The 14,006-nt window shown below is 41.5% G+C and overlaps 1 protein-coding gene across 1 annotated transcript in view; it reads left to right on the top strand.

Annotated features, from left to right (window-relative positions):
- The window catches only part of LOC141803886 (SPRY domain-containing SOCS box protein 4-like), a 94,013-nt gene that overhangs the window by 19,553 nt on the left and 60,454 nt on the right, over window positions 1-14,006 (top strand). The window contains exon 2 of the mRNA XM_074687937.1: window positions 5,115-5,222. The gene's annotated coding sequence lies outside the window, so the exon portion shown is untranslated. The remainder of the gene's footprint in view (window positions 1-5,114; window positions 5,223-14,006) is intronic.

Below are 14,006 nucleotides of genomic sequence, written 5' to 3'. Positions count from 1 at the left end.
ATCAGGTCGTTGTGGCATTTAAGGATGTTTTCAGTGGATCTGGTGTTTAATGAGCTGAGGTCTTTTGTTTTCAGAAGGAGAGATGTTCATCAGTTTGACCTTTAACCTCCTCAGAGCAAGAAAAGGGTCTGGATGAATAAGCGTCTTCTGTCTCTGCAGAGATTTTGCTCTTTTCTAATGGCGCTTGTCTCCTCACAGTGAGGCATGGCTGCTCATGGCTTTCTAGCACAAAAACACATCTCTTGGCACTTGCAGTGTTCAAATGTTTGCTGACGCTCTCATCAAACTGCCAGCGTTGACTTTGAGGTTCAAGAGAGAAAAAGACAGTTGGCTCCATAAAGTAAAGTAAATGCACTTCTGGTGTTAGACTCAAACTCAGTGGTACAAGACGTAAAAATAAGGTGTTTCCTGAAGTTTGTCAGGTTAACTTCTCTGAAAGCATTCAGTCATTTACCTTACAATCAGTTGAGGATCAATGTCTCACTCTTTACCGCTTCTTCTTCGCGTAATAGCAGTGCACTCCATCCATTATAAGAGGGGGAGATTAAAAACACACGTTTCTCTGAACTGAACGTCTAAAGTGTTAGCAAAGCTTGGCTGTTGTATTGTTAAATTATAAAGGAGAAGAAAATGGACAAAGATAAAACCAGTGTTTACATATGGTTTGTCACAATTTCCACGTCACAGCTCTGTTTCTGCAAACAGGACTCAGTGAATGAGTCGTAAAGACAGGGGAGTATGAGAGATTGACACAGATCTGGATGGACAGAGTCTACAGGACAGAGATTGACACCTGCCGTGGGCTGATAATCCCAGAGTAAAGTAGATTATGGTAACAGGACGGTGCCCCCTCCTGGTCTGTCTGCAGGAGATGGCTGTGACGGCAGAGCAGGGGGGATTGCTCTGTGGGATACAGAGGAAAATTGTAAAATGTGAGACCATGCGGAGGCAGATGTGACATCCCAACATGTTAATAAAACAAATAATAATAGGCTATTCAGTCTGTTAAATAAAAATACAAGGTATAGACCTGTTAGGTCTTTATATAGGTAACCTGAAATTACCTCTGCTGTGATCTGGCACGAATAATGTTGACTTGATGTCTGGGGTAAGGGGCACTATGATCGTGGGGTAAACACTGCTCTCAGCTTCTCTCTGACCTGTCTGTCACTTCAGCTGCTCTAATCATAGACTGTATTTAGAGTGGACAGCATGGCTTCCCCATTTACCATTGTTCAGTTTTGAAGCCAAAATACCCCCAGTCACAGGTGCAGCCATTGGGAGCAGTTGTGCAGCCAGAGTCTGGGCGGTAAAGACTGTGAGAGATTCTGGGAGAATCTGAGTGGAGCTGGGTGACAAAAATAATAATATTTTTTCTTTAAAGAGTCCAATCGCTTCTTGGCTCACCTGTCATATTTTGCAATCCCCAGAAAAAAATACATAAGAACAGCAGCTGTCAATCATCATTAAACATAACGTAAAGCCTCATTCTAACATCTTATAACTACTGAAAATGAAACTTGTCCGAAAAAAGAGGATTTGAATGCAAGGCAGCCAAATTCGGACATGAGAAACATTTCTACAAGGTGTATTATTTTTTTAAAGTCTGACCACAGCCCATCTGGAATGACTGGAAAGTTGGATTTTTTGACCTATACTGCAGCCAGCCACCAGGGGGAGCAGTTCTTGTGGCGACCTCACTTAGAGCTGAGCAAGATGACGACCATTTTTTTCAGTCTATGGCTCTAATTTGTCCTACTGTTATACACAGGATGTTCTGATGTCCTGTTTTTTTGAGTGTTTCCTTTTATTTATTGAAAAAGCTGTGTGTATGTGAGATGATGGCTGATACATCATTTTGACAGAAACTGTTTTCAGTGAAACAATCTTAAATATTTCTTTATTTTACAGTCTTTTCATCATATTCTATTGCTCAACTTCCCGTGTTGAGGTCGAGTCACCAAACCTCAAGCCAAAATTGTGTCTTAAGCCAACCCACAAAACTCACCATCAAACTAACCTCCGGCTGAATATTCTCAGTGCTGAAAGACTAACTGTGGTACTGAACATAGTGTCATCTGTGCTGTGTGGCTTTAGTTGTAGTCTAACTGCTTTCAACTCATCTGGTGGTATATTACAATTACTTATATATATTTTCTTCTCATATCAGCGGCTGGTTTTGCATTAACTCTGTCTGGATAAACAGACAACAAGGGGGCTACTGATACCACTTCTAAGTCCTGGAGGTGTAGCTCCAAGTACTAAAAGTTCCTGATACTTCTGGTTCATAAGAACCTATTGATTGTGCTGTGGTGACATCACTGCATGTGTCCTATAAACTCAGGAAAAAAAAACAAAACTGTAACCAGCTAATACTAATCTTTATTTTACTCTTCAAACATCTCAGACTGTTAACTAGCAGTTCGTGAACAGTCATGCTAGCATCAGTCTTAGTAACTTATTAATCTTGTACTTTTCTGGAAAGGTCTCTGTGAAGTTTGAGGTTGTTCCATTTTTCACCCTAATTCTCCAGTCATAAATCTCACATGTTGCAGTGCTCTTGCCTTCATTTGCTGTAAAATCTTTGTAAGTACAGCTCACGATCCATGGCACATCATTGTGTATCCTGGCAGTATCTGAAGAAGGCTGAACGTGACTGCTCTGTAGTTGGACGCGTCAGTCTTTGCTCCAACCTGAATAAATTAGAGCAACAGCAACGGTCTTTACCAACAGAGCCGTCCAGTTCCTCCTCTACATCTTCAAATCCAAATGCAGTCAGTACTCGAGTTTCAATCCAAGACTGAGTCATCGAGCTTGAGTCCATGTTGAGTCACGAGTCCTGGAAAACAAATCAGAGTCCAGGCCTTTGTTTCGGACTCTGATTCATTGGCTACATTTTGACTTTATTATTCTTTTTGCATTATTTCCTTTTGATTTCAACTATCTTTTCATTTAAAACATATTATTTCAAGCCTAGTCTACACAATATGCTGTTTGGTAATCTTTATTTACCATTGTATCAGCTGAGATCTGTTAGCTGTTTTAGACATTTTAATCAGAGATTTTTAAAACCAACAGATGTTCTGCAGGATTTATTATAGTTGTAAATTTAATCCAAAATGAATTTACCCTTCAAACTATCCTTCATAAACCAAACGAAATACCATAATCTTCGAGACATCTCCAGTTTATGTAAATTAATTATCTATTTTGACACTAAATGTCTAACAAATTGAAATTTAAGGTGCCTTCAACAGATTATGACCACTTGTTGTGCTGTTGAGCATTGTTCTAAGAAGTGGACTCAAATGAAAGCACATGATAAACAAACGGTTGCATTGATAAACCAACTAACATACCAAGCAATGTGTGTCAAAGGGACCAACAATAAGACAGGAACCTTTTTGAAATATTACACTTAAGGGAAACATACTTTGATGCACACACACTGATACACATGCAAACACAAGCTTTGTTTACAAGCCAATACAGGATTACTTCTAAAAAGTATGAAAACTAATCAAAGTTTTCTTTGATGGAGATTTAGCTACTGGATGCTTTTCTCCTCTGTTGATGGAAAAAGTCTGATTTTTTAAAAATTCACTGTAAGAAAAGAGCTTTCAGCCCTCAGCTGTTCCCACTCACAGGGAGAGCTGTGCAGTGGACGCTCTGTCCTTGAATCATCAGGACAAATTATGAATTATTATGACATGTGTTTCACCCCTTTTTTCAGAGTTACACAGAAACACTGAAATGTTAACTCGCCGAGTGTGATAGATGAAAACAATGCACACATTAAACCTGGCGGGGGAAAAAAGACCCTTCTCTCTGCCTTGGTAGCGTTGTTGTCACAGTTTGACAACACAACAGAGTGTGTGTCGCAGAGTGTGACAAGGCTAATATCACGTTTTGTTTGAGGTCTTTTTTCCTCAGCGAGACAAGCGGTAAATGGAAAATATGGAACTTGAGGCTGATGGACACGTTAAGCGCCGCTTTTGCTGACAGATTTAATGACCCGCTGTGACATGGTTTGTGAGTTCACAGCACCATATGAGGGAAATGACATCAGGAAGAATAAAGGTGTTGTTTGTGGTACAGGTTTCTATTTGTGTCTACATATGTTTCTACAGAGGGATTATCAGTCTACGTCATCATAAAGATGCGCACGCATCTCGACCGTAGAAGCAGCATTTAGCTCCATTCATTCAGACGAGTTAGCGTTTTTAAACATTAAATTCAACCTGTTAGAAGCATCAAAATGTACTGTTGTTGTGTGGACAGCTGTCAAAAACAATACTACACAATAGAGGCAACTTTTGTCAAGTTTCGACCGTTACAGCGCAGCCGGTGTTTTGGCGTTAATAGCGACCATGCTAACTGGTGACTTTCAGCCAACGGCAGCCGTGATTAACGGCCGAGAATCACCAGTTAACAGGGTCACACTTTATACTGATACACCAGCAACGTCTGCATGTCCGTAATTAAATGTGTATTCTTTATCCAACCTCAGTTAACCAGGTTTGACTGTAAACAAGCAACAATGACTGCTGATACTCAAAATACAGGTTTGACTTTGTTTATTTAATGAAAAAGTTGGTTTGGGGATGAGGTTCTGACCAAATATGGACTCAATATGGACAGTAAATAATGAGTGAACCTATAAATTATGATTAACAGAAACAGATTTTATGACTTAAGTAAAATTAGGGAATATCATGAAACGATGTTTATGTCCTGGGTGTGTCACAGTCTGATAAGTGTCCACGGATAATGACGTCATGAGCATCAAGTGAGAGTTGTGTTTCCTCTCTAAGTACATGCTGGTTTCTCTAATAAATACGTCTGTCCACCTAATATCTGTCCACTTGCTGATCTCTTCTGTCCACTCACAGCTATTTCACAAACCTGGAAACATTTTACTGTCCGTGGAAGTGATGACATTAAGTTAAAAAATGTGTTTCTTGGTGGTTAACTCCTCCACATCAGTTGACAAACCATTATACTCTGCAGTGCTTCTGCACCCAAGTTGCACGCGCATCCACCGTTGTTGATAAACAATCTCTCTAAATTGACCTATCATAGTGTGACTGACTCTTTGTTTTCTTTATTGACAGGAAACCCTGAAGGCTTCACATTTGTCTGACCTTTCACCGTCAGCATTGCCCTGGCCTGGACAGATCAGCTCACAGGATAAAGTCATGTCTCCATAGACCAAACTCTGGGTAAGGAGCATGATTTCTGCAGGATTGCCGTCTATGACATCATTTCTGAAAGTTCAAAGTATAACAGCTGGATACTTTCTTAACCCAGCAGCCACATCGCACCAGCAGCTCACTTGTCTGTGTGGTCACATTTTCTTCATATCTCCCATGACAAGAGATTAAAGTAAATCTATTCTGCTGTTTGTGTGTGATAGTGAAATATATGCCCTAAAGCCCTTGTGCTTTTTCCCTCGTCTGTCCAAGAGCTTAGATAAAATGTCTCTGTCTCCAGTGATTACCTCTGTCCCTCTCGACGGTTCTCTATCTGATGGTGTGTCTGCCTGACTCCGACCTGATATCTTGTTTTGAAACAGCGGCTGATTCAGTAGAGAAGTTCTCCTGCAAACACAGATTTCACAATAGCTGCATCCATGAGAAATGCAGGCTTAAATCACAAACATAATGTATAAGGTTCAGATAAAAACAGAAGCTCCTCAGTGGTTTGTGGGATCCTGTTTTCTGCAGCATTTTGAAGTGGAATGAAAGATGAGCTCAATTCACTTGGTATGAAATGCTCGTATATACAATAAAAAGTTGTGTAACACACAGCGTATCAGGAGGAGATTGCAGTCTGTAAGAAGCAATTTGTGGACCGTATTTTTTTTTTTATCCCTGTGGTAAACTGCTGTATACTGCAATATAGCAATAATGTTCCTACTGCTGGAGCTGGAGCACTAGCTGAATTTATAATGCTGTTTTCAGATGATGCTTACAACCTCTGGCTATGCAGTAAAAAAGATTTGATACCAATACAGACACTCAGTCAACTGCTTAACTGTTCACATTTTGATTAAAACGATGGATTGCTTTCTAACGACAACAGTATTTTTTACATCAATATCTTGTTATATGTTAGATCCAGCAAAGACCGTACTTGGACTGATAACTGTGGAAACTGTGGAAAAGTGTTAAGAGCTGTTGCCTCTCAGCAAGAGGGTCCCTGGTTCAATTCCAAGCTTGCACAGACTGTGCCTTTATACTTTAAGTTTGGATGTTCTGTCTGTGTATGCATAGGCTCTCTCCAGGTACTCCAGTTTCCTCTCACTGTCCAAAACCACGACCCTTGGGTTGATTGGTCACTTAAAATTGCCCATAGGTTTAAGTGTGTGAGTAAATGTTTTTTTGTCTGTGTAAGACATGGATGTAGCCGTCTGTTCCTGATACCGTGAAATGAAGCCAATCCACGGACGCACCCACATTTGATATGACGCCGGCTGTGAGTTTTCTTTGAGCAGCTATAGGGCGCCTGTCAGTCACGTGACCTGAGCTGTGTCTCTGATTGGACAATCAAATGATCCTGATAAATACTAAACCCCGGGTTACAAAAAATTCACTTTCCGTACAGTGAAATCAGCGTTTTAGACCCAAGCCGTTTTTTGAACCAGGCTGTAAATATGTTTTTTAATGCTGTAAAAGTCTGTTTTTATAGCTGGGTGTATACGTGACTTCTGGTCTTTCTGCAGCCAGCCTCAAGCAGATTCTCAATGAACAGCAACTTTTAGCACTTCTGCATAGACTTTATTTTTAGTGACCGGATGTTGCCCCTTGACAGTAACGCATTGCTAGTAACTGTAAACGTTACTTTTACCAGTAATGCGTAGTGTAACGGCTCACTATTGAAATTCCTGTAATAGTAATAGTAATAGTAAGTAATAGTAAAATTACCCAAGGAAAAAGTAACTTGTACTCCCTTACTGTTGTTACCTGCTAATGATTTAAAATACAACAATCCTCAGATAAACTTCATCATGCAAACCAGCCGAGCAGGTAGATCGCTTAATGATTGCCAGGTTTACGTTTTTCCCTGTGGGATTGGGCTCCTTTTTATGCCCTGCTGCAAGAACTTTGGCTGATGGGCCTGTTTTTTCAATTGTTGTCATACAAACCTGGCAACCCTGGCTAGCTTGAAAGATGGAGCAGATTACCTTTCTTTTGAAGTTTTTTGGGGGCTTTTATGCCTTTGTTTAGATCGTAGTGAGGACAGTGGATAGAGCAGGAAATAGGACAAGAGTGGGGAGTGACAGGAAAGAGGCCACAGGCTGGATTCAAACCCGGGCCACCAGCGCGAGGGTGAACCTCATGGAGCGCAATCTTAACATTTGGTGGCTGGAAATATGCCCATCACTTTAGTCTCATTGGGAGGAAAGATGACAGCAGAATGTGTCCCGGTACTAAGTCTCTTTCAGCTTAGATCAACTTAGACTGGATTTCAACAATTGTTTTTCTTATCCTCAGTTGAACCTGATGTTTTTAAATTTTTAAATAGCCTGTAACTTTGATGCGGTAAAAAGCTACAGAAAAAAACACTCCTGCTGGCAATTTCACTGATGTCATTCATACAGAGGCCAAACTCAAACCAAATTTGTGGGGTGTAAAGAAAAGTAATATGATCATTAATGTAATAAATTACTTTTGGCAGGGGGTAATAAGTAAAGTACTAATTTTACTTTTAAAAAGAGTAATTAGTAATGGGTAATATATTACTTTTTTTAAGTAACAGGCCCAACACTGTTGTCTACACGTTAGCCCTCTGAAAGTCTGCTGACCTGTCCAGGCAGGATGTACTCTGATGTTCCCTCAATGTTTGCAACTGTGAAAGCTGCACCCAAAGCATATGCTGCTTTGCAATTGTATTATAAATAAAACATGTAGAGGAGGCGTTTGCCTTTATTTTTGTTGTTTTGGGGGGCTCCCCTTAATTTATAATTTATAATTTATTAAATATAGTCTGAATCTGCAGCTGGTGTTAAGCTCAGCATTCACCTGAAACCTAAATGACAATGTCACAGCTGATGTGCTAGTAATGTAATCAACGCCTCAGAGTGATGACCTTAGATCTATTGGGATTCTCTGCACATGTAGTCCAGGCCCCTTTAATTGAAGGATATGCTCTTTTATAAGACACTTAATTGACAAATTATACAGCAGTGTAAGGAGAGTCTGCAATCAGAGGTTAAATTTATGTGTTTTTCTCCCCATCTGTGTGTAAGAGACAGCCACCTTGGACAAGCTGTCCGTGTGTGTGTGTGTGTGTGTGTGTGTGTGTGTGTGTGTGTGTGTGTGTGTGTGTGTGTGTGTGTGTGTGTGTGTGTGTGTGTGTGTGTGTGTGTGTGTGTGTGTGTGTGTGTGTGTGTTATAAAGATATAGGGTCTCTGTGGGACACTAAAGGGAGGACTTGGCACGTGGCAGCGAGAGGTCAGCAGTGACAGGCGCAGACCAGCAGATGTTGGAGGACAGGAGGGAGGAGGAGGAGGGCCAGAGGGGGAGGAGAGAGACAGGAGGAAGGGTTGGCACTGGAAAAAATTGTGGGAGGAGTGGTGAGGTGAGGGAGGTGCTGGATTGACGGATGGATGAGCAGAGATAAAAGAAATGTGGAGCTAAGAGAGGGAGGAGAGATGAAAGGCTGGAGGGTGGTCAAAGGGGGCCAAGGTGAGCAGGTGGAGTGGACGAAGACAAGAAGGAAACACTGGAAAGCTGTAAAAAATTCACACACGTTTAGATAACATATATTAAAATCACGTGTTGTTAGCTAAAAAGAACAGCAATTCTGAAAACACAGATCAGAGTTAAGAGGAAATTCTGACACAGGCTTGTCATGAGATTTCAGAATTTTATTGTCATGTGAAAAATGAGAACTCTAATTTACTGACTCAAAAATCATGAAATGCAAGTTGGTGGAATTTGATAAAAAGTGGTTAAAAACAAATCTGCATTAGAGCTGCTTAAACAGCAGGCTTCAGAGAATCAGACAATGGTAAAGCAGATGGAGAAGTTAGCACATTGAACTCACAGCTTTCAGATCGGTCTATTTTATTGGAGACGTGTGGCGAACAAAGAGCAAGGGGCAGACATGATACCCGGTGACAGAGTAATAGAAGAGCCTGAAAGAGAGGGGAACACAGCATGTGTGCTTTGTGCTGCACAAAGTGAGACTGTGGCTCGCTCAGAAAGCTCTCCTTTAATGAAACAAGACATAGAAGGGTTGAGTTTTAATGGAGAGATAGAGAGAAGAGAAAGAAGAAGAGGTGAAGGAGGAAGAGTGGGAAATGAAAGCTGTCCATCCCTCCTGCTGCCTCCATTTACTGTCATTGATTGTGCAGCCAGGCTGAATTAATGCAGACCTGCTGTACTCAGATGGCCAGAATCTGTAATGATGTGTGTGTGTGTGTGTGTGTGTGTGTGTGTGTGTGTGTGTGTGTGTGTGTGTGTGTGTGTGTGTGTGTGTGTGTGTGTGTGTGTGTGTGTGTGTGTGTGTGTGTGTGTGTGTGTGTTTGTTATACGTGCAAGGAGTAGAGTGAATGTGCATCTCAGTGGGCCTTTCGTGCTCACAAAGACTGAGGGCTGAATGTTGGCGTCCTTGTCAGCTCATCGATATCCTCAGAGGTAAAGGTAGATAAGTACAGAGATCTGGTAAACAGACACCTGAGTAGTCACCGTTCCTGAAAGGGGCTCACATTGGGAAAAAGCAGGGTTTGGTATAAAAAATAAGAGTTAAAGTGAAGATTTGCTTAGGTTGTGGATAGGGATGCACTGGTCACAATTTTCTGGCCAAAAAGCCTGACCTGCTGATACCGATTTGGGTCGATACCAATTTTTATTCATTATTTTTTATAACTGACACCATATACCTTCAATTTTCCAATCCTATATTATTGAAAATCATTGAACAATACCCATGAAACAATTAAATCTTTATGTTTTAGCTTAAACAACCAATAAAGTGTCCTGACTTTTAGGTCTCAGTGCAAAAAGCAACAATGGCTGTCAGACCGTCCCAGAGAAACACAAGATCAGTTTCATATGTAAGGATGGGCCGATCACTGATCCCCAAAAAACAAGGAAATTGGCACAGTTTGATCGGCTCACTAACCAATTGGTGCAAGTTGAGGATTGAAAGATAGATAACATCTTTATTTTTTATGAAAGTAATCAAATGTCCACATTCCTCCCCGGAACAAGTCCAGTCCTCCTGACTTGGGCCGCCCAGTTTGGACAGGAGTGACCTGAAATATGTGTGTGCTCACACACAAAGAAGAGCAACCATTAGTCTCTCCTTCTCATAGTGACCCATAGTCTGCGTTTTTCAAGATATCAAAATGATTCCTGATGACATGTTGAAGCCTCTCACAGTAACCTCACCTCTTACAGAATAATGCAATAGAAAGATGCTTTTCAACAGCAGGAACTTTTTAAAGGAGCTAGGAAGCTTTACAAAGATCTCTGTGCATTTTAGCTTGTTCGGTTCATCTCAGTATAGCACACATTTTATGACGTTTCCACTGACTAATCCCAGGACAGACTCCCAAATACCTGAGACAAGCCATCCCACTTTTTGGGACCCTTCTGTAGGGGTGCCAGACTAAACCGATCCGATTCTGTAAGGGGGAACTGCAGCAGCTGCTGACCGTTGACTGGCCAAAAGAATTGTCACTTACCGTGATTGTGGTTTGTAACAAAGAGCCACATGAAAATCATAAAGAAGGTGAAATGCTGGATGTCGCCCTCTTTGATCTTGCTTTTTGCTCACTGTGTCGTGTTTTTCTTCTCTGTTGGATTTATTAGAAGAGTAAACTGTGTTGCACTACGATGGCGTCAGGCTATCATGTAACTGATGCAGCTATCGTCACCCAGGTGACACACCATCCACCACGAGGGGGCACAGTTGGCTGTGCAAACAAGACCAGGCTTGACCGATCCAACCCGTACCAAATCGTACTGATCTAAACCAGATCGCTTGGTGGAAACGGGGCTTTTGACACCAAGAACAAGGGTCTATATGTAGTTCAGGGACAGTTAGTCTCCCTCTTTGAAAGCACCTGTTTCAGGGGTAGAACTCACTAATGGTTCAGGAACTTTTGGGAAAACAAAGAGCTGATGCTAAAGTAAACTCATTAGTAACAAGTATCACACGTCTACCTGTTTGCGTCTGTGTAACCTGCAGTCAGAGAGGATCTCCTGCAGCGTCTTTGGAGCAAACCAACTCCAGGGAGATAGGTGGATGCTTTTCGAGGTTTAAATACAAGGCACAAGTTGCCGACTTGTTATGACTCGAAAAAAATATTAGATATGACAGGACTATACTTCAAAATAAGGGGGTAATCAGGAGAAATTGCAATTAGGGAGTGGAGTGAGAGATAGGGTTGAGAAGCTGAAGAATCCCTCCTAAATCGGGAGTGTTAGGTCTATTGACCTGGCTCACTCAGCCAGTCACAGGACAGGAGCTGCAAATGTTAAAATGCTCGAGCCCAGAGCAGTCTGTTGGGTTAAAACTGGCATTTTACAGGCGCTACATTAACGTCATGATCAGTATGAAAGTAAACAGACACCACTTCAATGTCATAGATGTAAAAGGCAAGAATGTACATGTGAACATAATGTCCCAGAGTAAAGTAACGCAAGAATTGTGATACCTGGTAACTAATTACACTTATGAATGATTAATTTAGTTACTAATCCAATTACTTTTTTGGGAAAGTAATGATGAGCTATAACTAATTACTTTTTTAAAGTAATTTGCCCAAAACTGTAAGGGTTGTCCAACTTTCAAAGTTACTTATTGTCCATGATCCAGTGGTCTAGTTTCTGTAAAGCATTTTCAGTCCACAAAGTCCTGTATCTGTGGAGAGGAACCATTTTCTGATGAATACGTTTCAGCGTGGACGGCCTCGAAAACAGGCGGTGCCCTCGCCGCTCTGTCTCTCAGCCATCTGCACACAGTAATTCTACCCTCCACGGTTTCTTCTCTTTTTTTTTTCAACCCTCCTTCTCTTTCACTCCCACACTGTCCTCACCTTTCACCCCAGGGCTGCACGATTCAGACCCTTGTTCCTCCCACTTCCTCCCTTCTGCTCCCCTGTTCTCCCCCACCCATCCATCTCTCTGTCCCCTCTCCCTCAGTCTTTCTCCCCTGGGCCGTCGGGACAGTTGGATGGCTTTGTGTTTGACACGTGTGTTGGCAGAGGGCGGCAGGCTCACACACACACACACACACACACACACACACACACACACACACACACACACACACACACACACACACACACACACACACACACACACACACACACACACACACACACACACACACACACACACACCTTCAGTTTCTATTGTCAGTAAGCTGCTCAGCTGTGAGGCCCCGAGCCCTAATTTCGTGTGTGGTGAGGACAGGCCCCGATTGTCTTGCAGATTAACTCTCTCTCCTTTACACACATACACACACACTCACACACACACACACACACACACACACACACACTAAAAAACCCATGGGGTCCCTTAAGTGTGAATGTGCCTTGAGGCAGAAAATCAGGGGGCAATTTACTGCAGTGTCCAGCAGAGAAGATTGGGGGTGAACCGTCAGTTTGAGGCTTTAGTGTCAAACTGTATCTTTGGTTTGTCTTTTCAGGATGACAGGAGTCAGTCTGAGTCCCTTTGTTAGCCAGAAAAAAAGACTCAGAAATGAACAGAAACAGGCTGATTTGTCTGACATCACTTTCACTCACAATAATACATGGATATTGAAACTCAGAGGGAGTAAACGATGCAGACAAAATGAGTAAAACTGACCCAAACCCAGCATGTGAGGACGTTCACATTTACAATTTAAAAGGGACAACACTTCAATTTTTGTGATCAGTGGTTTGAAGCAAAGCCTCTCAAAACCAAAACCCGTAAAAGCCTCTAATCCTGTGGAATTAAGGAGCTGACTTTTTGGATTTGTATTTTAGTTGTGAATTAGATTATAAATTAGCAGCAGTAAAATTAATGACTCACACCTTCATATATTCAGACATTCACAGATGTTCTTTTAATATCAGGGTGGCATCACCAGGCCGTGTCTCTTGGTAATATTATAGCTCTTAATTGGCCTTTAAGAACAGTTAATTCACTCTTACAGCAAACAGGATTAAAAACTAGAACCAATTAAGCCAAACAACAATCACCGTGGATTCATATGCACTTTTATAAGCACACAGCTATCTGCAGCGCTAAAAATTAACTTTTGTGGGTGCTTTTGTTGATTTTTTTCATTTAGGGACAATCAGCTGAATAGTTTTCACAAACTTCTTCTGAACTTGGCCTCTGTGTAATTTACAGATTCCTTGACAGCTCTCTGACCTCACTTCAAAGCCCCTTCCTCCCCCTCCTCCTCATCCTCCTTACCTGCGTGTATTATGCTAAGCCTTCAGTGACTGCTTACATTCAAAACCGCTGACCTACATCGGCTGCTGGCTAGAGAAACTGCAGCTAAAGAGGTGTGTGTTGACATGCACAAAATCTGTGTGTGTGTTGTATGTGGGGCAAAGGTAAAATGTCTCACCAATAAGTCTGCTTCAGGTGATCCGTAGTGACCTGTGTGTGTTTGTACAGATCTGCACATTTCCTCTTTTCCAGCTCTTAGTCTGAAAGAAGCCAATTGACTGGGTCTGACCTACACTTTCATGTGTGTGCGTTTGTTTCTTAGTGTGTGTGGCCCTTTTCTTGTAATAGTAACATCTTTGTTGGTTCAGCGGTTGTAAGACTTTTTAAATCTGCGCGTACGACTCGAATTTCAGAGCTTTTCTTACTGACGTTTACTCTGACTAGTTTACAGAAGGTCTCTTGCAGAACATCCTCTGACTAGTGACAAATGAGTCTGTTTTAAAAGCCTCTGTAAGTTTCACATGTATATAACATTATTCAATAACTTTTTGAATTTTTATGTTGTATTCAGAAGCGTGCTAATTTTCTTCCTGGCATGGG

Source organism: Halichoeres trimaculatus, unplaced genomic scaffold (assembly GCF_033239565.1).
Source record: "Halichoeres trimaculatus isolate MK-OKI-2021-1 unplaced genomic scaffold, fHalTri1.1 fHalTri1_scaffold_15, whole genome shotgun sequence".
Lineage (NCBI taxonomy): Eukaryota > Metazoa > Chordata > Actinopteri > Labriformes > Labridae > Halichoeres > Halichoeres trimaculatus.
Note: the sequence above shows the minus strand (reverse complement) of the source record. Positions and strands in the feature narration are given on the sequence as shown.